The sequence below is a fragment of the Ranitomeya variabilis genome, chromosome 2 (genome assembly GCF_051348905.1).
Source record: "Ranitomeya variabilis isolate aRanVar5 chromosome 2, aRanVar5.hap1, whole genome shotgun sequence".
Classification (NCBI taxonomy): Eukaryota; Metazoa; Chordata; class Amphibia; order Anura; family Dendrobatidae; genus Ranitomeya; species Ranitomeya variabilis.
The window spans coordinates 272460814-272480376 of record NC_135233.1 but is presented as its reverse complement, the minus strand read 5'-3'; positions in this window follow the sequence as shown (position 1 = coordinate 272480376).

The following is a 19563-nucleotide window of genomic DNA, read 5'->3' as shown; positions in this document are numbered from 1 at the left end:
ACCCTCAACCAACACCGGAGCAGGGGGCTCAACGGAAGGCACAGCCGGTACCTCATACCTGCGCAACAATGACCGATGAAAAACATTATGAATCGAAAAGGATGCAGGGAGGTCCAAACGGAAGGACACAGGGTTAAGAATCTCCAATATCTTGTACGGGCCGATGAACCGAGGCTTAAACTTAGGAGAAGAAACCCTCATAGGGACAAAACGAGAAGACAACCACACCAAGTCCCCAACACAAAGCCGAGGACCAACACGACGACGGCGGTTGGCAAAAAGCTGAGTCTTCTCCTGGGACAACTTCAAATTGTCCACCACCTGCCCCCAAATCTGATGCAACCTCTCCACCACAGCATCCACTCCAGGACAATCCGAAGATTCCACTTGACCGGAGGAAAATCGAGGATGAAACCCCGAATTACAGAAAAACGGGGACACCAAGGTGGCAGAGCTGGCCCGATTATTGAGGGCGAACTCCGCCAAAGGCAAAAAAGCAACCCAATCATCCTTATCCGCAGACACAAAACACCTCAAATATGTCTCCAAGGTCTGATTAGTCCGCTCGGTCTGGCCATTAGTCTGAGGATGGAAAGCAGACGAAAAAGACAAATCTATGCCCATCCTAGCACAGAATGCCCGCCAAAATCTAGACACGAATTGGGTCCCTCTGTCAGAAACGATATTCTCCGGAATACCATGCAAACGAACAACATTTTGAAAAAACAGAGGAACCAACTCGGAAGAAGAAGGCAACTTAGGCAAGGGAACCAGATGGACCATCTTAGAGAAACGGTCACACACCACCCAGATGACAGACATCTTCTGAGAAACAGGCAGATCCGAAATAAAATCCATCGAGATGTGCGTCCAAGGCCTCTTCGGGATAGGCAAGGGTAACAACAATCCACTAGCCCGAGAACAACAAGGCTTGGCCCGAGCACAAACGTCACAAGACTGCACAAAGCCTCGCACATCTCGTGACAGGGAAGGCCACCAGAAGGACCTTGCCACCAAATCCCTGGTACCAAAGATTCCAGGATGACCTGCCAACGCAGAAGAATGAACCTCAGAGATGACTCTACTGGTCCAATCATCAGGAACAAACAGTCTACCAGGTGGGCAACGATCAGGTCTATCCGCCTGAAATTCCTGCAAGGCCCGCCGCAGGTCTGGAGAAACGGCAGACAATATCACTCCATCTTTAAGGATACCTGTGGGCTCAGAATTACCAGGGGAGTCAGGCTCAAAACTCCTAGAAAGGGCATCCGCCTTAACATTCTTAGAACCCGGTAGGTAAGACACCACAAAATTAAACCGAGAGAAAAACAACGACCAGCGCGCCTGTCTAGGATTCAGGCGCCTGGCAGACTCAAGGTAAATTAAATTTTTGTGGTCAGTCAATACCACCACCTGATGTCTGGCCCCCTCAAGCCAGTGACGCCACTCCTCAAAAGCCCACTTCATGGCCAAAAGCTCCCGATTCCCAATATCATAATTCCGCTCGGCGGGCGAAAATTTACGGGAAAAAAAGGCACAAGGTCTCATCACGGAGCAGTCGGAACTTCTCTGCGACAACACCGCCCCAGCTCCGATTTCAGAAGCGTCGACCTCAACCTGAAAAGGAAGAGCAACATCAGGCTGACGCAACACTGGGGCGGAAGAAAAGCGGCGCTTGAGCTCCCGAAAGGCCTCCACAGCATCAGGGGACCAATCAGCAACATCAGCACCCTTCTTAGTCAAATCAGTCAATGGTTTTACAACATCAGAAAAACCAGCAATAAATCGACGATAAAAGTTAGCAAAGCCCAAAAATTTCTGAAGACTCTTAAGAGAAGAGGGTTGCGTCCAATCACCAATAGCCTGAACCTTGACAGGATCCATCTCGATGGAAGAGGGGGAAAAAATGTATCCCAAGAAGGAAATCTTTTGAACCCCAAAAACACACTTAGAACCCTTCACACACAAGGAATTAGACCGCAAAACCTGAAAAACCCTCCTGACCTGCTGGACATGAGAGTCCCAGTCATCCGAAAAAATCAGAATATCATCCAGATACACAATCATAAATTTATCCAAATAATCGCGGAAAATGTCATGCATAAAGGACTGGAAGACTGAAGGGGCATTTGAAAGACCAAAAGGCATCACCAAATACTCAAAATGGCCCTCGGGCGTATTAAATGCGGTTTTCCACTCATCCCCCTGCTTGATTCGCACCAAATTATACGCCCCACGGAGATCAATCTTAGAGAACCACTTGGCCCCCTTTATACGAGCAAACAAATCAGTAAGCAGTGGTAACGGATATTGATATTTAACCGTGATTTTATTCAAAAGTCGATAATCAATACACGGCCTCAAAGAGCCGTCTTTCTTAGACACAAAGAAAAAACCGGCTCCTAAGGGAGATGACGAAGGACGAATATGTCCCTTTTCCAAGGACTCCTTTATATATTCTCGCATAGCCGCGTGTTCAGGCACAGACAGATTAAATAAACGACCCTTAGGGTATTTACTACCCGGGATCAAGTCTATGGCACAATCGCACTCCCGGTGCGGAGGTAGTGAACCAACCTTGGGTTCTTCAAAAACGTCACGAAAGTCAGACAAGAATTCAGGAATCTCAGAGGGAATAGATGATGAAATGGAAACCAAAGGTACGTCCCCATGAGTTCCTTTACATCCCCAGCTTAACACAGACATAGCTCTCCAGTCGAGGACTGGGTTATGAGATTGCAGCCATGGCAATCCCAGCACCAAAACATCATGTAGATTATACAGCACCAGAAAGCGAATAACCTCCTGGTGATCCGGATTAACACGCATAGTCACTTGTGTCCAGTATTGTGGTTTATTACTAGCCAATGGGGTGGAGTCAATCCCTTTCAGAGGTATCGGAGCCTCCAATGGCTCCAAATCATACCCACAGCGTTTGGCAAAGGACCAATCCATAAGACTCAAAGCAGCGCCAGAGTCGACATAGGCGTCCGCGGTAATAGATGACAAAGAACAAATCAGGGTCACAGATAGAATAAACTTAGACTGTAAAGTGCTAATTGAAACAGACTTGTCAGGCTTCTTAGTACGCTTAAAGCATGCTGATATAACATGAGTTGAATCACCACAATAGAAGCACAACCCATTTTTTCGTCTAAAATTCTGCCGCTCGCTTCTGGACAGAATTCTATCACATTGCATATTTTCTGGCGTTTTCTCAGTAGACACCGCCAAATGGTGCACAGGTTTGCGCTCCCGCAGACGCCTATCGATCTGAATAGCCATCGTCATGGACTCATTCAGACTCGCAGGCACAGGGAACCCCACCATAACATCCTTAATGGCATCAGAGAGACCTTCTCTGAAAATCGCCGCCAGGGCGCACTCATTCCACTGAGTAAGCACAGACCATTTGCGGAATTTTTGGCAGTATATTTCAGCTTCATCTTGCCCCTGAGACAAGGACATCAAGGCCTTTTCCGCCTGAAGCTCTAAATGAGGTTCCTCATAAAGCAACCCCAAGGCCAGAAAAAACGCATCCACATTGAGCAACGCAGGATCCCCTGGTGCCAATGCAAAAGCCCAGTCCTGAGGGTCGCCCCGGAGCAAGGAAATTACAATCCTGACCTGCTGTGCAGGGTCTCCGGCAGAGCGAGACTTCAGGGACAAAAACAATTTGCAATTATTTTTAAAATTTTGAAAGTGAGATCTATTCCCCGAGAAGAATTCAGGCAAAGGAATTCTAGGCTCAGACATAGGTGCATGAACAACAAAATCTTGCAAATTTTGTACCTTTGTGGCGAGATTATTCAAACCTGTAGCTACACTCTGAAGATCCATTTGAAACAGGTGAACACAGAGCCATTCAAGGATTAGAAGGAGAGAAAGAGAGGAAGGCTGCAGTATAGGCAGACTAGCAAGTGATTCAATTAAGAGCACACTCAGAACTAGAGGGAAAAAAAAAAAAAATTGTAGCAGACTTCTTTTTTCTCTCCTTTCTCAGCCAGTAATTTAACCCTTTTTTGGGCCGGTCAAACTGTCATGATTCTCAATGGCGAGAGAACATAGCCCAGCATATATGAGAACTAGCTCTTGGAAGATGGAAACTATACTGACCATGAACTAAACCTGCCGCACAACTAGAAGTGGCCGGGTAGCATGCCTACGTTTTTTATCCCTAGATGCCCAGCGCCAGCCGGAGAACTACCTAATCCTAGCAGAGGAAAAGACAGTCCTGGCTCACCTCTAGAGAAATTTTCCCAAAAGGCAGACAGAGGCCCCCACATATATTGGCGGTGATTTTAGATGAAATGACAAACGTAGTATGAAAATAGGTTTAGCAAAATCGAGGTCCGCTTACTAGATAGCATGAAGACAGAAAGGGCACTTTCATGGTCAGCAGAAAACCCTATCAAAACACCATCCAGAAATTACTTTAAGACTCTAGCATTAACTCATAACACCAGAGTGGCAATTTCCGCTCACAAGAGCTTTCCAGACACAGTAACGAAACAGCAGCTGTGAACAGGAACAAAATGCAAAAACACACAAGGACAAAAGTCCAACTTAGCTAGGAGTTGTCTAGTAGCAGGAACATGCACAGAAGGCTTCTGATTACATTGTTGACCGGCATGAAACTGACAGAGGAGCAAGGTAATATAGCGACTCCCACATCCTGATAGGAGCAGGTGAACAGAGGGGATGATGCACACAAGTACAATTCCACAAGTGGCCACCGGGGGAGCCCAGAATCCAATTTCACAACAATCTCCTGGCGCTAACGAGAAAGCCCAATCCTGAGGGTCGCCACGCAAGAAGGAGATAATAATTTTGACTTGCTGAGCTGAATCTCCAGACGAACGAGGTTTCAAAGATAGAAACAATTTACAATTATTCCTAAAATTCCTAAATTTAAATCGATCTCCAGAGAACAGCTCAGGAATAGGTATCTTAGGCTCTGACATAGGACTGCTAACAACAAAATCCTGAATGCCCTGCACACATGCAGCAAGCTGATCCACACTAGTAATCAAGGTCTGAACATTCATGTCTGCAGCAAAGCTTCAAGCCACTCAGAGATAAAGGGGAGGAAGAAAAAAAAAAAAAAAAAACTCAGAACTTCTTTTCTTTTAATCCCACTTCAGCAATGCATTAACTATTTATTGGCCTGGCATACTGTTATGATCCCAATGGCAGGGGACCTCAAAGATTACAGCAAAGTCTGCAAAACATAAATACCAGCTCATAGGGAAGTGGTAACTAGGCTGACCATATACCTGATCCTAGCGCAAACACTAACAGCAGCCGGGGAACATGCCTACGTTGGTCCTAGACGTCTCGCGCCAGCCGGAGAACTAACTACCCCTATCAGGGAAAATAAGACCTCTCTTGCCTCCAGAGAAAAGACCCCAAAGTAATACAAGCCCCCAACAAATAATAACGGTGAGGTAAGAAGAAAAGACAAACGTAAGAATGAACTAGATTTAGCAAAGAGAGGCCCACTGACTAATAGCAGAATATAGTAAGAAGACTTATATGGTCAGCAAAAAACCCTGCAAAATATCCACGCTGAATATCCAAGAACCCCCAAACCGACTGACGGAGTGGGGGGAGAATATCAGCCCCCCTAGAGCTTCCAGCAATAACAGGAATCACATATTGTACAAGCTGGACAAAAAATAAGAACAATGCAAATGATCAAGAGTACGAAAGCAGGACTTAGCTTATCTTGCAAAGAACCAGGACCTGAAGACAGGAGCAAACAGAAGTGCACTGATTACAACGATGCCAGGCACTGGACTGAGAATCCAGGAAGTTTAAATAGCAACACCCCAAGCCTAACGAAGCAGGTGAGCACAAACCTGGTAAAAGACAATCCAAGTGCCAAATCACTAGTGACCACAAGAGGGAGCCAAAAAGTATAGTTCACAACACATGCCTACAGGTCCATGCGTCTGTTGTCAGGTGCACCTTTGTACTCACAGATTGCCAGAGTGCATGGACAATGCGGTCTTTTACATGCTGGTGGAGGGTTGGGATGGCTTTTCTCGCAAAAGAAGTGTCGACTGGTTAGCTTGTAGAGTGGTACAGCGTAGTCCATCATGGCCTTATTAATAGTAAATAAAATATATAACTAGGCTCTATGAACTTTTAAATAGGGTCCAGGGGTACACGGGCAGCATTGGTGTGGTCAGTGGAGGAGTATTGCAAGTAGGGGCCGCAGACAGGCTAACAAAGGCCTAAAATAACAAACAATAGGCAGGCATGGCAGTTTTAAATCGGTTACATGGATACACAGGCAGGCAGCATTGTGGTCAGTGGAGGAGTATTGCAGGTAGGGGCCGCAGACAGGCTATCAAAGGCCTAAAATAACAAACAATAGGCAGGCATGGCAGTTTTAAATCGGTTATATGGATAAACAGGCAGGCAGCATTGTGGTCAGTGGAGGAGTATTGCAAGTAGGGGCCGCAGACAGGCTATCAAAGGCCTAAAATAACAAACAATAGGCAGGCATGGCAGTTTTAAATCGGTTACATGGATACACAGGCAGGCAGCATTGTGGTCAGTGGAGGAGTATTGCAGGTAGGGGCCGCAGACAGGCTATCAAAGGCCTAAAATAACAAACAATAGGCAGGCATAGCAGTTTTAAATTGGTTACATGGATACACAGGCAGGCAGCATTGTGGTCAGTGGAGGAGTATTGCAGGTAGGGGCTGCAGACAGGCTATCAAAGGCCTAAAATAACAAACAATAGGCAGGCATGGCAGTTTTAAATCGGTTACATGGATACACATGCAGGCAGCATTGTGGTCAGTGGTGGAGTATTGCAAGTAGGGGCCGCAGACAGGCTATCAAAGGCCTAAAATAACAAACAATAGGCAGGCATGGCAGTTTTAAATCGGTTACATGGATACACAGGCAGGCAGCATTGTGGTCAGTGGAGGAGTATTGCAAGTAGGGGCCGCAGACAGGCTATCAAAGGCCTAAAATAACAAACAATAGGCAGGCATGGCAGTTTTAAATCGGTTACATGGATACACAGGCAGGCAGCATTGTGGTCAGTGGAGGAGTATTGCAGGTAGGGGCCGCAGACAGGCTATCAAAGGCCTAAAATAACAAACAATAGGCAGGCATGGCAGTTTTAAATCGGTTACATGGATACACAGGCAGGCAGCATTGTGGTCAGTGGAGGAGTATTGCAAGTAGGGGCCGCAGACATGCTATCAAAGGCCTAAAATAACAAACAATAGGCAGGCATGGCAGTTTTAAATCGGTTACATGGATACACAGGCAGGCAGCATTGTGGTCAGTGGAGGAGTATTGCAGGTAGGGGCCGCAGACAGGCTATCAAAGGCCTAAAATAACAAACAATAGGCAGGCATGGCAGTTTTAAATCGGTTATATGGATACACAGGCAGGCAGCATTGTGGTCAGTGGAGGAGTATTGCAAGTAGGGGCCGCAGACAGGCTATCAAAGGCCTAAAATAACAAACAATAGGCAGGCATGGCAGTTTTAAATTGGTTACATGGATACACAGGCAGGCAGCATTGTGGTCAGTGGAGGAGTATTGCAAGTAGGGGCCGCAGACAGGCTATCAAAGGCCTAAAATAACAAACAATAGGCAGGCATTGCAGTTTTAAATCGGTTACATGGATACACAGGCAGGCAGCATTGTGGTCAGTGGAGGAGTATTGCAGGTAGGGGCCGCAGACAGGCTATCAAAGGCCTAAAATAACAAACAATAGGCAGGCATGGCAGTTTTAAATCGGTTATATGGATACACAGGCAGGCAGCATTGTGGTCAGTGGAGGAGTATTGCAAGTAGGGGCCGCAGACAGGCTATCAAAGGCCTAAAGTAACAAACAATAGGCAGGCTTGGCAGTTTTAAATCGGTTACATGGATACACAGGCAGGCAGCATTGTGGTCAGTGGAGGAGTATTGCAGGTAGGGGCCGCAGACAGGCTATCAAAGGCCTAAAATAACAAACAATAGGCAGGCATGGCAGTTTTAAATCAGTTACATGGATACACAGGCAGGCAGCATTGTGGTCAGTGGAGGAGTATTGCAGGTAGGGGCCGCAGACAGGCTATCAAGGGCCTAAAATAACAAACAATAGGCAGGCATGGCAGTTTTAAATCGGTTACATGGATACACAGGCAGGCAGCATTGTGGTCAGTGGAGGAGTATTGCAAGTAGGGGCCGCAGACAGGCTATCAAAGGCCTAAAATAACAAACAATAGGCAGGCATGGCAGTTTTAAATCGGTTACATGGATACACAGGCAGGCAGCATTGTGGTCAGTGGAGGAGTTTTGCAAGAAGTGTCTGACACAGTTAGTACTCCCAAAAAATAAGTAGATGTTAATGTCTCGCAAAACAACTATAAATAAAAAAAAGGGTGGCATGCTTAGGTACAGGGGTGGGCTCATCTGCAGAGTTTATGACAAAGTAATTTGGCAGTAAATTAGTATTTACTGGTGTCAATATAGGACACTGACCCAGACTACTGTAACTATCATCATAGATGTCAACAAATTGGTATTGATTGTCAGTGCCAGGCATTGAATGATGTCAGCGAATAGACTAAACATTGGTGGAGCTGTGCGAGATAATTTGGCACGTGGTAGAGCACAGTTTGAGCTGGGGGGGGAACTCTCTTGTGGCCAGCGGTACCGCCCCAGGGCCCCTCATATTACAACGGTGTGTCTGACATTGGGTGCGCACCACCACCGCCAGAGACACTACATTGTACTATGAGGGACCCAGTGGCAGTGCTGTCGACCAAAAGCGAGCACACCCACCTCTTCTGACAAACAGCACTGTAACTAACGGGTGCTTGCGCCAAGTGTCGAGAGTGAGACAACGGCCCCGTGGGGGGAGTTTTCCCATTGGGGGAGGTGTAAACATGTCATATGCTGGTCAAACAGCTGCTGCAAATTAAGAGATTTTAACACTCAGTAAGACCAGTCCACAAGCAAGACCTTTTTATAGGAAAGCTAGGTGTCAGCCGGGAAAGGTTGGGCAAAATAATTTGAAATCCAGGAGTGGTTCATTTTAATGAAGGTGAGATCATCCACATTTTGGGTAGCCAGACGAGTCCTTTTTTCGGTTAATATTGAACCAGCAGCACTGAATACTCTTTCTGATAGCACACTAGCTGCTGGGCAAGCAAGCTCCTGCAACGCATATTCTGCCAATTCAGGCCAGGTGTCTAATTTGGATGCCCAGTAATCAAATGGGAATGACGGTTGAGGGAGAACATCAATAAGGGCTGAAAAATAGTTAGTAACCATACTGGACAAATGTTGTCTCCTGTCACTTTGAATAGATGCTGCAGTACCTGTCCTGTCTGCGGTCATTGCGAAATCACTCCACAACCTGGTCAGAAAACCCCTCTGTCCAACGCCACTTCTGATCTGTGCACCTCTAACACCTCTGCCCTGTAGCCCCCTGCAGCTCGTGTGAGAACCATCACCGGTGCTGTGTGCTGGGAATGCCTGAATCAAACGGTCTACAAGAGTAGCTTGTTTGGTTGCTAATATTTGTTCGAGGTTCTCATGTGGCATAATATTTTGCAATTTGCCTTTATAGCGAGGGTCAAGGATGCAGGCCAACCAGTAATCGTCATCGCTCATCATTTTAATAATGCGTGGGTCCTTTTTGAGGATACGTAAGGCATAATCCGCCATGTGGGCCAAAGTTCCAGTTGGCAAATCTGCGGTTGTGCTGGTTTGAGGGGCAGTTACAGGCAAATCTACGTCACTTGTCTCCCTTACAAAAACAGAACCCGGCCTTGCAACGCCACTAATTTCTGTTGGCCCAGGAGAAGCTTCCTCAGTAAAAAAGTACTCATCCCCATCATCCTCCTCGTCCTCCTCCTCCTCTTTGCCCGCTACCGCGTCCTCTACACGGCCCTGACCAGACAATGGCTGACTGTCATCAAGGCTTTCCTCTTCCTCGGCTGCAGACGCCTGCTCCTTTATGTGCGTCAAACTTTGCATCAGCAGACGCATTAGGGGGATGCTCATGCTTATTATTGCGTTGTCTGCACTAACCAGCCGTGTGCATTCCTCAAGACACTGAAGGACTTGACACAGGTCTTGTAGCTTCGACCACTGCACACCTGACAACTCCATGTCTGCCATCCAACTGCCTGCCCGTGTATCCTCCCACAAATACATAACAGCACGCCTCTGTTCGCACACTCTCTGAAGCATGTGCAGTGTGGAGTTCCACCTTGTTGCAACGTCGATGATTAGGCGATGCTGAGGAAGGTTCAAAGAACGCTGATAGTTCTGCATACGGCTGGAGTGTACAGGCGAACGGCGGATATGCGAGCAAAGTCTGCGCACTTTGAGGAGCAGGTCGGGTAACCCCGGATAACTTTTCAGGAACCACTGCACCACCAGGTTTAAGGTGTGAGCCACGCAAGGAATGTGTTTCAGTTGGGAAAGGGCTATGACAGCCATGAAATTCCTTCCGTTATCACTCACTACCTTGCCTGCCTCAAGATGTACAGTGCCCAGCCATGACTGAGTTTCTTTCTGCAAGAACTCGGACAGAACTTCCGCGGTGTGTCTGTTGTCGCCCAAACACTTCATTGCCAATACAGCCTGCTGACGCTTGCCACTAGCTGTCCCATAATGGCACACCTGGTGTGCAACAGTGGCAGCTGCGGATGGAGTGGATGTACGACTGCGGTCTGTGGACGAGCTCTCGCTTCTGCAGGAGGAGGAGGAAGAGGAGGAGGGGGGGCGAACGCCTACAGCCAACTCTTTCCTTGACCGTGGGCTAGGCAGAACTGTCCCAATATTGCTGTCCCCTGTGGAGCCTGCATCCACCACATTCACCCAGTGTGCCGTGATGGACACGTAACGTCCCTGGCCATGCCTACTGGTCCATGCATCTGTTGTCAGGTGCACCTTTGTAGTCACAGACTGCCTGAGTGCATGGACGATGCGGTCTTTAACATGCTGTTGGAGGGCTGGGATGGCTTTTCTAGAAAAGAAGTGCCGACTGGGTAGCTTGTAGCGTGGTACAGCGTTGTCCATCAGCGCTTTGAAAGCTTCGCTTTCAACTAACCGGTAGGGCATCATGTCTAATGAGATTAGTCTAGCAATGTGGGCGTTCAAACCCTGTGTACGCGGATGCGAGGATGAGTACTTCCTTTTCCTAACAAGAGTCTCATGTAGGGTGAGCTGGACTGGAGAGCTGGAGATCGTGGAACTAGCGGTGGTGCCGGTGGACATGGGTGAGTGAGAGAGGGTTGGAGATGGTATTCTTGCCGGTGCCCTACATGCAGTGTTTCCTACTACTAACCTGGTGATTCCCTGACTGCTTTGGCCTGGCGACGAAAGCTGCACAGATACTGCAGGTGGTGTGGGAAATGGTCGGCTTACAGGGAGGGAAGGGATGTAGCGTTGCTGACTAGCTTCATTGGCCGAGGGTGCTGCAACCTTTAGGGACGTTTGGTAGTTAGTCCAGGCTTGCAAATGCATGGTGGATAAATGTCTATGCATGCAACTTGTATTTAGACTTTTAAGATTCTGACCTCTGCTTAAGGTAGTTGAACATTTTTGACAGCTGACTTTGCGCTGATCATTTGGATGTTGTTTAAAAAAATGCCAGACTGCACTCTTTTTACTATCGGATACCTTTTCAGGCATTGCAGACTGAGCTTCTTTAACCGGATGGCCACGCTGTCCTCCAACTGGTTTAGGTTTTGCCACGCGTTTTTGGCCAGATATGGGCCCGGTAGATGGAACCTGTTGTGATGTTGATGCCTGCTGCGGCTCCTCCTCCTCCGCTTCAGAAATACTGCCGCCTGCACCCTGTTCCCCCAATGGCTGCCAATCGGGGTCCACAACTGGGTCATCTATGACCTCCTCTTCTATGTTGTGTGCAACTTCGTCTGTGTCACCGTGTAAGCCGGTGGTATTGCGTTCGTGACGGAGCACCATAGTCTCCGCTGGTTTTGATTCTGCCTCAGTACACTGCGAGGGCAATGTTCTGGTCTGAGTCAAAGGAACAGCTTAGTAATCTGGCTGTGGCTGTGCATCTGTGCACTCCATGTCCGATTCAACTTCTAATGGGCATAGCCTGTTAACTGTTTCACTGTGTAACCCAGGAACGGTATGTGTAAAGAGCTCCATGGAGTAACCTGTTGTGTCGACTGACGCATCCTTCACTGTTGTTTTTAGTGAAGGACACAAGGAAGCGACTTGTTCCTGACCGGGAGCATCCACTGACGATGCACTGCTCTGACATTTGGCACTTTCCGAGGAGGAGGCGAAAGAGTTAGAGGCAGAGTCAGCAATGAAAGCCAATACTTGTTACTCCTGCTCCGGCTTCAAAAGTGGTTTTCCTACTCCCAGAAAAGAGAGCGTTCGAGGCCTTGTGTAGCCAGACAACGAACCTGGCTCAACAACTCGAGACTTAGGTGCTCTACTGCTTTTACCACGACCACCTGATGCTCCACCACCACTACCATCATTACCAGCTGACAATGACCGCCCACGGCCACGACCTCTTCCACTAGACTTCCTCATTGTTTGCAAAACGTAACCAAAGTAACGCTATTTGTTACTGTAAAACAACTTATCAGGTGAACTCAAACTTCTGTAGGATTTATATATACCTTTATAGGTGCCTGACACTGAAAGGAAAATCAGGCCCAATGTTACACACTAGGTTTTCTATGCCCCAATAATTTGAGACAGATGGCACACACAGGACCAGCACTCAAGCAGAAATGCCAATCTTAATCTCCCACTATTTTTTTTTTTTTCTGGGAGAATGTACCCAAAAAAAAAAAAAAATGTCCAAGTATTACACAGTGTTTTCGGTGCCACACAATGAGAGACAGATGCCACACACAGCAATGGCACAGAGGCAGACTTGCCAATATTTATCTCCCACTAATTTATTTTTTTTTCTGGGAGAGTGTACCCAAAAAAAGAAAAAAAATGGCCAAGTATTACACAGTGTTTTCGGTGCCACACAATGACAGACAGATGCCACACACAGCAATGGCACGGAGGCAGACTTGCCAATATTTATCTCCCACTAACTTTTTTTTTGGAAAAGGGAGAATGTACCCGAAAAAAAAAAAAATGGCCAAGTATTACACAGTGTTTTCGGTGCCACACAATGAGAGACAGATGCCACACACAGCAATGGCACGGAGGCAGACTTGCCAATATTTATCTCCCACTAATTTTTTTTGGGGAAAAGGGAGAATTTAGCAAAAAAAAGAAAAAATGGCCAAGTATTACACAGTGTTTTCGGTGCCACACAATGAGAGACAGATGCCACACACAGCAATGGCACGGAGGCAGACTTGCCAATATTTATCTCCCACTAATTTTTTTTTGGGAAAAGGGAGAATTTAGCAAAAAAAAAAAAAGGGCCAAGTATTACACAGTGTTTTCGGTGGCAGACAATGAGAGACAGATACCACACACAGCAATGGCACGGAGGCAGACTTGCCAATATTTATCTCCCACTAATTTATTTTTTTTTCTGGGAGAATGTACCCAAAAAAAGAAAAAAAATGGCCAAGTATTACACAGTGTTTTCGGTGCCACACAATGACAGACAGATGCCACACACAGCAATGGCACGGAGGCAGACTTGCCAATATTTATCTCCCACTAATTTTTTTTTTGGAAAAGGGAGAATGTACCCAAAAAAAAAAAAAATGGCCAAGTATTACACAGTGTTTTCGGTGCCACACAATGAGAGACAGATGCCACACGCAGCAATGGCACGGAGGCAGACTTGCCAATATTTATCTCCCACTAATTTTTTTTGGGGAAAAGGGAGAATTTAGCAAAAAAAAAAAAAGGGCCAAGTATTACACAGTGTTTTCGGTGCCACACAATGAGAGACAGATACCACACACAGCAATGGCACGGAGGCAGACTTGCCAATATTTATCTCCCACTAATTTTTTTTTTGGAAAAGGGAGAATGTACCCCCAAAAAAAAAAAAAAAAGGCCAAGTATTACACAGTGTTTTCGGTGCCACACAATGAGAGACAGATGCCACACACAGCAATGGCGCAGAGGCAGACTTCCCAATATTTATCTCCCACTAATTTATTTTTTTTCTGGGAGAATGTACCCAAAAAAAGAAAAAAAATGGCCAAGTATTACACAGTGTTTTCGGTGGCACACAATGAGAGACAGATACCACACACAGCAATGGCACGGAGGCAGACTTGCCAATATTTATCTCCCACTAATTTTTTTTTGGGAAAAGGGAGAATTTAGCAAAAAAAAAAAAAAGGGCCAAGTATTACACAGTGTTTTCGGTGGCAGACAATGAGAGACAGATACCACACACAGCAATGGCACGGAGGCAGACTTGCCAATATTTATCTCCCACTAATTTTTTTTTTGGAAAAGGGAGAATGTACCCCAAAAAAAAAAAAATGGCCAAATATTACACAGTGTTTTCGGTGCCACACAATGAGAGACAGATGCCACACACAGCAATGGCACGGAGGCAGACTTGCCAATATTTATCTCCCACTAATTTTTTTTTGGGAAAAGGGAGAATGTACCCCCCCAAAAAAAAAAAAATGGCCAAGTATTACACAGTGTTTTCGGTGCCACACAATGAGAGACAGATGCCACACACAGCAATGGCACGGAGGCAGACTTGCCAATATTTATCTCCCACTAATTTGTTTTTTGGAAAAGGGAGAATGTACCCAAAAAAAAAAAAGGGCCAAGTATTACACAGTGTTTTCGGTGGCACACAATGAGAGACAGATACCACACACAGCACTGGCACGGAGGCAGACTTGCCAATATTTATCTCCCACTAATTTTTTTTGGGGAAAAGGGAGAATTTAGCAAAAAAAAATAAAAAATGGCCAAGTAGTACACAGTGTTTTCGGTGGCACACAATGAGAGACAGATACCACACACAGCAATGGCACGGAGGCAGACTTGCCAATATTTATCTCCCACTAATTTTTTTTTTGGAAAAGGGAGAATGTACTCCCCCCCAAAAAAAAATGGCCAAGTATTACACAGTGTTTTCAGTGCCACACAATGAGAGACAGATGCCACACACAGCAATGGCACGGAGGCAGACTTGCCAATATTTATCTCCCACTAATTTTTTTTTTGGAAAAGGGAGAATTTAGCAAAAAAAAAAAAAGGGCCAAGTATTACACAGTGTTTTCGGTGGCACACAATGAGAGACAGATACCACAAACAGCAATGGCACAGAGGCAGACTTGCCAATATTTATCTCCCACTAATTTTTTTTTTGAAAAAGGGAGAATTTAGCAAAAAAAAAAAAGGGCCAAGTATTACATAGTGTTTTCGGTGGCACACAATGAGAGACAGACACCACAAACAGCAATGGCACGGAGGCAGACTTGCCAATATTTATCTCCCACTAATTTTTTTGGGGGAAAGGGGAGAATTTAGCAAAAAAAAGAAAAAATGGCCAAGTATTACACAGTGTTTTGGGTGCCACACAATGAGAGACAGATGCCACACACAGCAATGGCATGGAGGCAGACTTGCCAATATTTATCTCCCACTAATTTTTTTTTGGGAAAAGGGAGAATGTACCCCCCCCCCAAAAAAAAAATGGCCAAATATTACACAGTGTTTTCGGTGCCACACAATGAGAGACAGATGCCACACACAGCAATGGCACGGAGGCAGACTTGCCAATGTTTATCTCCCACTAATTTTTTTTTGGGAAAAGGGAGAATTTAGCAAAAAAAAAAAAAAATGGCCAAGTAGTACACAGTGTTTTCGGTGGCACACAATGAGAGACAGATACCACACACAGCAATGGCACGGAGGCAGACTTGCCAATATTTATCTCCCACTAATTTTTTTTTTGGAAAAGGGAGAATGTACTCCCCCCCCAAAAAAAAATGGCCAAATATTACACAGTGTTTTTGGTGCCACACAATGAGAGACAGATGCCACACACAGCAATGGCACGGAGGCAGACTTGCCAATATTTATCTCCCACTAATTTTTTTGGGGAAAAAGGGAGAATTTAGCAAAAAAAAAAAAAGGGCCAAGTATTACACAGTGTTTTCGGTGGCAGACAATGAGAGACAGATACCACACACAGCAATGGCACGGAGGCAGACTTGCCAATATTTTTCTCCCACTAATTTTTTTTTTGGAAAAGGGACAATTTAGCAAAAAAGAAAAAAGGGCCAAGTATTACACAGTGTTTTCGGTGGCACACAATGAGAGACAGACACCACAAACAGCAATGGCATGGAGGCAGACTTGCCAATATTTATCTCCCACTAATTTTTTTTTTGGAAAAGGGAGAATTTACCAAAAAAAAGAAAAAATGGCCAAGTATTACACAGTGTTTTCGGTGCCACACAATGAGAGACAGATGCCACACACAGCAATGGCACGGAGGCAGACTTGCCAATATTTATCTCCCACCAATTTTTTTTTTTGGAAAAAGGAGAATGTACCCCCCCCAAAAAAAGGGCCAAGTATTACACAGTGTTTTCGGTGGCACACAATGAGAGACAGATACCACACACAGCAATGGCACGGAGGCAGACTTGCCAATATTTATCTCCCACTAATTGTTTTTTGGGAAAAGGGAGAATTTAGCAAAAAAAAAAAAAAAATGGCCAAGTAGTACACAGTGTTTTCGGTGGCACACAATGAGAGACAGATACCACACACAGCAATGGCACGGAGGCAGACTTGCCAATATTTATCTCCCACTAATTTTTTTTTTGGAAAAGGGAGAATGTACTCCCCCCCAAAAAAATGGCCAAGTATTACACAGTGTTTTCGGTGCCACACAATGAGAGACAGATGCCACACACAGCAATGGCACGGAGGCAGACTTGCCAATATTTATCTCCCACTAATTTTTTTTTGGGAAAAGGGAGAATGTACCCAAAAAAAAAAAAATGGCCAAGTATTACACAGTGTTTTCGGTGCCACACAATGAGAGACAGATACCACACACAGCAATGGAACGGAGGCAGACTTGCCAATATTTATCTCCCACTAATTTTTTTTGGGGAAAAGGGAGAATTTAGCAAAAAAAAAAAAAAAGGGCCAAGTATTACACAGTGTTTTCGGTGGCAGACAATGAGAGACAGATACCACACACAGCAATGGCACGGAGGCAGACTTGCCAATATTTTTCTCCCACTAATTTTTTTTTTGGAAAAGGGACAATTTAGCAAAAAAGAAAAAAGGGCCAAGTATTACACAGTGTTTTCGGTGGCACACAATGAGAGACAGACACCACAAACAGCAATGGCATGGAGGCAGACTTGCCAATATTTATCTCCCACTAATTTTTTTTTTGGAAAAGGGAGAATTTACCAAAAAAAAGAAAAAATGGCCAAGTATTACACAGTGTTTTCGGTGCCACACAATGAGAGACAGATGCCACACACAGCAATGGCACGGAGGCAGACTTGCCAATATTTATCTCCCACCAATTTTTTTTTTTGGAAAAAGGAGAATGTACCCCCCCCAAAAAAAGGGCCAAGTATTACACAGTGTTTTCGGTGGCACACAATGAGAGACAGATACCACACACAGCAATGGCACGGAGGCAGACTTGCCAATATTTATCTCCCACTAATTGTTTTTTGGGAAAAGGGAGAATTTAGCAAAAAAAAAAAAAAATGGCCAAGTAGTACACAGTGTTTTCGGTGGCACACAATGAGAGACAGATACCACACACAGCAATGGCACGGAGGCAGACTTGCCAATATTTATCTCCCACTAATTTTTTTTTTGGAAAAGGGAGAATGTACTCCCCCCCAAAAAAATGGCCAAGTATTACACAGTGTTTTCGGTGCCACACAATGAGAGACAGATGCCACACACAGCAATGGCACGGAGGCAGACTTGCCAATATTTATCTCCCACTAATTTTTTTTTGGGAAAAGGGAGAATGTACCCAAAAAAAAAAAATGGCCAAGTATTACACAGTGTTTTCGGTGCCACACAATGAGAGACAGATGCCACACACAGCAATGGCACGGAGGCAGACTTGCCAATATTTATCTCCCACTAATTTTTTTTGGGGAAAAGGGAGAATTTAGCAAAAAAAAAAAAAAATGGCCAAGTATTACACAGTGTTTTTGGTGGCACACAATGAGAGACAGATGCCACACACAGCAGTGGCACGGAGGCAGACTTGCCAATATTTATCTCCCACTAATTTTTTTTGGGGAAAAGGGAGAATTTAGCAAAAAAAAAAAATGGCCAAGTATTACACAGTGTTTTCGGTGGCACACAATGAGAGACAGATACCACACACAGCAATGGCACGGAGGCAGACTTGCCAAAATTTATCTCCCACTAATTTGTTTTTTGGAAAAGGGAGAATGTACCCAAAAAAAAAAAAATGGCCAAGTATTACACAGTGTTTTCGGTGCCACACAATGAGAGACAGATGCCACACACAGCAATGGCACGGAGGCAGACTTGCCAATATTTATCTCCCACTAATTTTTTGGGGGGAAAAGGGAGAATTTAGCAAAAAAAAATAAAAAAATGGCCAAGTATTACACAGTGTTTTTGGTGGCACACAATGAGAGACAGACACCACAAACAGCAATGGCACGGAGGCAGACTTGCCAATATTTATCTCCCACTAATTTTTTTTGGGGAAAAGGGAGAATTTAGCAAAAAAAAGAAAAAATGGCCAAGTATTACACAGTGTTTTCGGTGCCACACAATGAGAGACAGATGCCACACACAGCAATGGCACGGAGGCAGACTTGCCAATATTTATCTCCCACTAATTTTTTTTTTGGAAAAGGGAGAATGTACCCCAAAAAAAATAAAAATGGCCAAATATTACACAGTGTTTTTGGTGCCACACAATGAGAGACAGATGCCACACACAGCAATGGCACGGAGGCAGACTTGCCAATATTTATCTCCCACTAATTTTTTTGGGGGAAAAGGGAGAATTTAGCAAAAAAAAATAAAAAAATGGCCAAGTATTACACAGTGTTTTTGGTGGCACACAATGAGAGACAGATACCACACACAGCAATGGCACGAAGGCAGACTTGCCAATATTTATCTCCCACTAATTTGTTTTTTGGAAAAGGGAGAATGTACCCAAAAAAAAAAAATGGCCAAGTATTACACAGTGTTTTCGGTGCCACACAATGAGAGACAGATGCCACACACAGCAATGGCACGGAGGCAGACTTGCCAATATTTATCTCCCACTAATTTTTTTTTTGGAAAAGGGAGAATGTACCCCCCCCAAAAAAAAGGCCAAGTATTACACAGTGTTTTCGGTGCCACACAATGAGAGACAGATGCCACACACAGCAATGGCACGGAGGCAGACTTGCCAATATTTATCTGCCACCAATTTTTTTTTTGGAAAAAGGAGAATGTACCCCCCCCCAAAAAAGGGCCAAGTATTACACAGTGTTTTCGGTGGCACACAATGAGAGACAGATACCACACACAGCAATGGCACAGAGGCAGACTTGCCAATATTTATCTCCCACTAATTTTTTTTGGGGAAAAGGGAGAATTTAGCAAACAAAAAAAA